Source organism: Zootermopsis nevadensis, unplaced genomic scaffold (assembly GCF_977971745.1).
Source record: "Zootermopsis nevadensis isolate Lab colony 2312 unplaced genomic scaffold, Znev_1.0 Znev_ptg000022l, whole genome shotgun sequence".
Taxonomy (NCBI): Eukaryota; Metazoa; Arthropoda; class Insecta; order Blattodea; family Termopsidae; genus Zootermopsis; species Zootermopsis nevadensis.
In genome coordinates, this window is record NW_028259154.1 from 15,643,513 (window position 1) to 15,650,992 (window position 7,480).

At 37.0% G+C, this 7,480-nt stretch overlaps 1 long non-coding RNA gene across 3 annotated transcripts in view; it reads right to left on the minus strand.

Moving 5' to 3' along the window:
* LOC110839747 (uncharacterized) overlaps positions 1 to 3,659 on the minus strand; it is an 87,671-nt gene extending 84,012 nt beyond the window's left edge. For all 3 annotated transcript variants that reach the window (XR_015536545.1, XR_015536544.1, XR_002546610.2), the window contains exon 1: positions 3,255 to 3,659. This is a non-coding gene — a long non-coding RNA (uncharacterized LOC110839747). The remainder of the gene's footprint in view (positions 1 to 3,254) is intronic.
* Positions 3,660 to 7,480: the final 3,821 nt, after the last annotated feature.

A 7,480-nucleotide genomic window follows, 5' to 3' on the forward strand; every position in this document is an offset into this window, starting at 1 on the left:
ATAAAAATGTGACAAGAATTCTGCCCACAGCTGCAGTCGCTGAGCGAGTGAGTCAGTCGTGTTAACGTGTTACAACGCTCCGTGTTATTCGTTTCCGCGTCAGGTGCGCCGCGACTGGTCGGCATCTTCTCCGACTGTTCCGTATTGCGGGTAAGTCTGCAGGCGCTCTTGCAGTGCGCACAATAAGAGCATAAGCTGCCCCTCTTCCACATATCAGCCAATTGGTCACGTCATGCTGGCGGCATATGGAGATGTGATTAGCCTTGTTTCTGGCTCCAGACGTGACTACCTTCACTCAGGTTTTTATCTTGAAACACTTCACCAGACAGCTTCCTGTCATTTATCATTTTGTATCTTCATATGCATGATGGCCACAGGTTGGTGATTGCTAATCGTCTGGAAAAGACTTACAAGGCAATAATGCTGATGCCGGCTTCTTATCTTGAGAAGTTATTCATTAATATCATCCCGTACAGTCTGTGACAAGACTGAATATTTGATTAAGTTACACGGTGTCTAACACTATATAAAAGCGTGACTGGCTATTGGGTCATAGACCAGGAATCGATCACCAGCAGGGACAGGGATTCGGGTCTCCAAGACATCATTTCCAGCCCTCCTACGGGTCAATCAGTTCTTCTGTTCTGTTTGGCAGGTCACGAGTTTCTTCTTCCGACGTTAAATTTAACCACCACGTGAAGCTGATGACTCATTTCCAGAGTCTATAAAGTGTGCAGCATTAACTCCACCTCTGTAAGCCTTCATGATGTCAGCGTCAATGTTGCCTTTATTCTTACTCAGTAGCGGAGTAGACTAATACACAAATATTACAGAGGATGATTAATTAACTGCATCGTAAGTTATGTTAGGCTTATGTGTTCACACAGTATCAAGCCGACAGTTTATTTATCGTGTAATCATGTAAGAGGGTGATTATTAAGGGCAAATCTGAAAGGGTGAGAAATCAAGATTACACTGCCGAAGAAGCGAAGAGCAGATAAAATTCAGAGAATGCGTACTACACTCGGTTTATAATTTGTTGTCTTCCCATCTCCTGTGTAGACAACTAAAAATTAAAATTACAACACTGTGACTTACTTGTTAATTCAGGCCTATATGAGTGTACTTTCGAGAAAGGCCAAAGTTTGTCACTAGAAAAGTGAGTCCAAATTTTATTATTATTATTAGGGTGAACAAAACAAGAAGGATGGGACATGGGGGTTCGTAACACTTATGGATGAGTTCACAGATAAACAGACCCTCTACAATATTTCGGTCGGAAAAGCGAAGGAGAGATACTAATTTGGGAAAATATGTGTAGATAATATTAAAATAAATATTAAAGAAATGAATTATGGCGGTGTGGATTGATTAAACTGGATCATGACAGTGTCAAGTGACGGGCTTCTATTATCACTGAAACAAACCTTTGAGGTCCATAAAAGTTGCGGTATTTCTTTGCCCGACAAGAGACTATCTTCTTCACAAGTGAAACCCTTTGTTACATGCAGTTATTTTGGAAAGGAAGGGGCCCGGCTTATTCCAGAATTCTACCATATTCTTTCTTGAATGCGTTCACGAAAAACGTGGAAGCGCCGCACCCAGATAACGCAGAAAAGGGAACACAATACTCTGCAAAAATCGAAAGTTAATATGCTCGCTGATTTGTATAAAATTACTTAAACATGCTAGTTTCTTACTAGACTGTTTTTTGAAAACAGGAACTGTAATACCGACGAAGCACTCGAGAGCCCGGACAAGAAACACAAACAAAGGACAAACGTGTTCCATGATTATTGTGGAAGGAAGCGGTCGTGGTTTATTTTAAAGTTTTACAAGGCATTTTCCTTTAGGGACTGAGAGAAATCATGAAGATTTGAAGCCAATGTAATAGACTAATCTTTCAAGATTTTAAAAAGGTACATTTCGAACACAAGCCAGACATACAGCTGAGGTACCCCATCCTGCTACCTGGAGATATATTTGTTACAGTATTTAACGACCTTTTCTCAACACCGTAAGTTATATAGCGTCGAATGGGAAATGACTGTCAAAGAAAGTGGCCGTAGCGGACAAAGGAAGACCACAAAAATATCCAGTCAAGATAGACGGATTCGGGGTCGAAAATAGCACTCGGGACCTCACGAATAAGAAGAATGCTAACTTTTGAGAGGCGTGGATAAACTGAACAAGAAGATAAACATCGGTTATGGGAAAGAGATCAGTTATGTAGCTTACTGAGGTAACACGCTCAGTAAGTCTGCACCCGGCAACACTGCATACGTTATTATGTCTCTACAAGCAGCGAAATAAATAGGCGGAGAGATATGTCAAGTGATCACTAGAGAGTGGTTATTGAAAACGGGATGATCAGAGATGGGCAGGTGACTGTCCTATCTGAATCAAGTAAATACATTAAAATTCAATAGCTGCTCGGTCTCTGCTGTGTCAATTTATGCATATTAATGATGTGGTAGCAGTCAATATCCTGGATATTTGTTCTGGGGTGAAGAGCAGCCAAGCGGCAGATATGCACCCTCCTCTTACCCTTTTACCCTCGACGTCACAGAGAACATGGAATTAAAATGATAGAGCTTGTGGGGTAAGACTCTTGAGCGCGAACGTCGTTATATCCGTCTGGCCCCTTTCTCAGAGGCTATACTCGTACCCGACTGATCAGAACACCGTTACACATGTTAACAAAAACAAAAAGACACGCCATATCTTCACTCTTATAAATCTGTGTGCAACATTAAGATCTTACGAAGCTTTCAAACTGACTGAGCACAGTCACTGACACAGTTAACAGACACATAAGTACATGACGCAACAATTATTAAATACACTCACTGTTGACACAGAGCATTAGGGGATTTCAAAGAATTTGTCCTAACATATTTCATATGAAGAAAATGATAAAATAAAGAAAAAAGGTACACATAAACCCTGCGGGGTATCGAACCCCGGTCTACTTGTTGGAAGTCAATGGATATAACGACTGAGCCAACGCTGCTCCACACTGAAACCTTCTCAATAATCGTAATATCAAAGAAATTCATCACATCCCCTTCAATTGTGTCCACTAACTTCTGCAACTTCTCACTGATTCAGACCTCTAAAAATTAGAATTACTTTCATTCTTTAGTTGCAATAAAGAGGAAACGTATATTGCATGTGTTTCCAGACTTATGGGACACCTATAATTACTGAAGTTTGTCACAATCTTTAGATCTATGTGTAAGGGAAGGACTTACCTGAACGATTTTGATACTTGAAGTCCACGTTCTTGCACTTATATAATTTTGAGAGAGTACCGTATATTATTAAAACAACTTTAAAAAACGATTTTACACACTCACACATAGATATCATAGACAGTAGTTTTAAACAACTGGCATATGTAAACAAATGATGACGTAGGATCGCAGCACTTATGAAAAATTGCTGTTCCATATAAAAGTCTATGTCCTGGATCGATTGCGACCTAGTTACCTCGAATCGCACTTGGGGGAATGAAGAACGATTTTTGGCTTCATTTCACCTGTTGGCTATCCACAAACGCAACACAGAATGAGCAAACATAATATTACTTACATGATTTTTATATTTCTTTATTTACAACAACGCTAAAAAATAAGTGACACAGAAACATACGCAGAGCATAGATAGCGCTTAAGAAAAATTGCTGTTCCATCTTGTTACCTCGAATCGATCTTGTTACCTCGAATCGTATTGGAGGGAATTTTTATTATAAACAGTTACCATTCTAATTTCTCCTGTTGGCTATCCTCAAAGACGGTATATGACGTCAACATATCACTCAATTTTTAAATTGGACTTCATATGACACAGAAACATACGCACGTCATAGGTAGTGGTTTGAAACAACAGCAGTCTAAAAGAACCAAGGTGAGACGTAGTATCATGCATCAGTAAAGAAAAGCGTATAATCAATGGAAAGGTCGATGCTCCGGATCAATTTCGATCCTCTTACGTGGAATCGCACTTGGGCGGAATTCTCATTAGGAACTTTTACTAGTTTTATTTCTGCTATTGACCGCCAAACATAACACAAAATTTGGTATTCAGCAAAATACATCTTTTGCAACAACAACCATCTAAAATCATTGCAGTTAAGAGAAATTGCTGTTCCACACAAAAATATATAAATCGAACTATCTTAATTGATCCCATTACTTCGGATCCGTCTTTGTGGAAATTTTAACTAGGAATGGTTATTGGCTTTACTTCTATCGGCGGTCCATTTTATTACACAATTTATCTAGTCCAGTGATACAGCATGGACAACTGTAATAACAGAATGACATGTTAAAACAATAAATGGCTTATATTAATTATTAAAACAATAATAATGTTAGAAAGTTATATTTTTACAAAGATTCAAAACACTCTTCTTTAGTCCTTTGAAGTATGTAGTTTGCTGATACAAAACGATAAATTCCTTACATGACAAACACTGTAATACTGTGACTAAATAATAACAGTAATAATAATAATAATAATATGTAATGTTGAATTATAATTTATAACACATATTTACTTAAATTAATGGTAACGTTGTTCTCACACCTAAACTTGTCATGAATACATAAAAATACACATAAGAATATCTCGGCATTAAATTAAATATTCCTTTGCATAATAGTAAATATATTCCGTTTTCACTGATTGTTTTTCGAGTAACCGAGTGGAAAATTGAAACCACAATAAACTTCAAAATGTGCAGTATCTGAAGCAAAGAACATTTAAATACATTTAATCGCAACTAACCTTCCGGGCTACGAATTTAATGGCTTGTAAATTAAATACAAACTGAAGAACGTAATAATAATAATAATTAAACCAACGCTGTTTACATAATATTAGCGACACCCTCCATGCAATAAGACGTGAACTAAGCGACAAGGTTGCGTCAGTTTCATGAATTTCTAATCAGCTAACATGGAAATAATAAGGAGAAAAGAAATATGAAATGGACACAAGAAACTCCGGAGATATCATAAGCCATATCAGCACTGATCCACGCGGCCTCCAATAGCATGCAAAGGTGATGTAACTTCTTACTTCTTAGAGCAAGTAGTTAATATTTGAATATTGTCTTCTCGTACCGTATATTTATTTCGAGGCCAACGTTTCATTTCAGTGAGTGATTACTTCGAAAGAATCGTCAAGTAGGCCTAAACAATTAAACAACATGAGTTTAATTTCTACGTCTTAATAGACGATGTTAAGGTAATAAGGGCTGTCACTTGTGTCGCTAATGCGTGAAAGGATTGGACAGTTTTAAAACGATCTGCATTATTCATGAACTGTGAATAGTAAATTAAAATAAGGGATTTTTAAATGACGGGGGTGAGAAGTAAAGAGGAGTTTCAAGATGGCGGGAGATGATAACACAAATTGACTCCATTTCTTCGCTTCAAGCCTTTGCAAAATTAAAATAATAGAAAGTAAAATATCTTGGATTGTCACATTAAAAAGTACAGGCTCTGACAAATATTTGATAACATTTCTAAGTCACTGACTGTGTCAGAGGACGATGTTATTTAACGAATGGATGAAGACACGCTAAACTGAAAAGTGGTATCAAATTTTGTGAGAATTAGGGCAGCAACGTCAAAGTGAAATTGACATCGTTGATCATTAACGAATATTGGCCCACATATAATGTTTGAAGGAAGCGGTAAGAATGTTCAGTAAGGCTGATGTGCAGTTTAATGCCTACTTTTATTTATTTTAGGCATGTTTGATTCTGAAAATTGTCACTCATGTGGACTGTGATTACGTCAATAAATACACTACGATAGTAAAAATGGCCTGTTTATAAGCTTGTTAGTAGTCTTATAAACGGTGAAAAACAATCTCATACAGCACTTCTCATATATGCCAACATCGGAGCGACCTCTTTGGGATAAATTCTTGTGAAATTTCACGCTCTAGGCCAATGATATTTCATATGATCATATCGTATGCCCAGAATACTGCACTCTGTAAAGAATAAATGAAACACATAAGGGAAAAATTTTAGACTTCACTCCGAAATGGTAACTAAATCAAAGAAATAATCTAGTCTTGTTATGTACCATGTGTAAGATAAATTTTGGTGGTGTAACCAGTCGGATATATCGATAGCCAAAACTGAAATTAGAAGACTAGATTAACTTTGATTTCAGGCAAAGAAATTGCTTAATGGGATCAAAATGAAATAATTCAAGAATGACTGGCAAATGTCTGGAAGACTAAATTTAAACCTTCTCTCGTATTACTACTAGTTTTGTGTCGCAGACTTTATTCAAGACGCCGACAGTCGCCGCCACAAAATATCATCAAGCTGCCATCTAGTTACTGGCGATTGAATCATACCATGCTTGCGTTACCAACGTACTACGCCAAATATAGAAAACGTTCAGGTGTACAGTAACACAGTATGTAACACGAGTTAAAGAAGGGAATTGCTAGCGTATGAGATATATGTGTGCTAACATAAATGAACGGGCACAAAAGGCATACAGTATTTATGCCTGTATGTTCACAACCCTCCTATTAGCATTATTTAAGTTGCATGCATTTCAAATCGAATGTAAACGAAGGTAAATATTACGGGAAATTTTATTGAATCTTGGCCGGAAACAATTCGCGCAAGCTGTAAATTAGTTCCACGTCTCATCATATATTTCTCCCATTATTTATTACACATCGGTTATTATAAACAATTAAATTAATATAACACTCAGGCATAAATATTTTACAACTACTTTTCGACAATATAGCTTGTTTTTTCATATAACTCAGTCATGAGTGCATAAATCTCTGTATCGTCTGTTAAGGTAAACTGTTCGCAACTCCTACGAATAACTTTTCTACTCATTGCTACATATCTTGCAATTACGTGTCTACAATGAAATGTGTTGTTTCAGAATACTCACTCACATACGAGTCTGTAGTCTTAATAATAGTCTGATAGGACGCTGATTTGCTAGGCAGCTTTCAGTTGCTATCTTATTTATCATGAAGTGGTAGGTATGTGTAGGCCATCCTAAACAGATGTCCTCAACCTTTCAAGATCTGTGGCCATATTCACATTTTCTCATGGATTCACTGGTCTATTGGTGTAAATTAGGAAATTTTATAGAAACTTCAGGGTCATTTAAATGTTACTAACTCATTGTTCCAAACATGTACACATTTTGCTAAGTAATTTTCTCTATTAAAATCAGTTATTAGTAAGATATTTGACACATTTTTGAACTACTAATCATTCAATAAGGAATAAATACGCTATCTCACAGATACCATAAAATATTTATATTTAAACTAATTCCTGAATTGGTGTCACAACACGGGTTGTTAAAGGATAATTGTGCTTGTTACCGACTGTACTGTACTTTGAGCGATGAATACACCAATCACAGTAGACTAGCGCGGAAGGATATCTCGATTTGCCCTCTACCGGGGTATA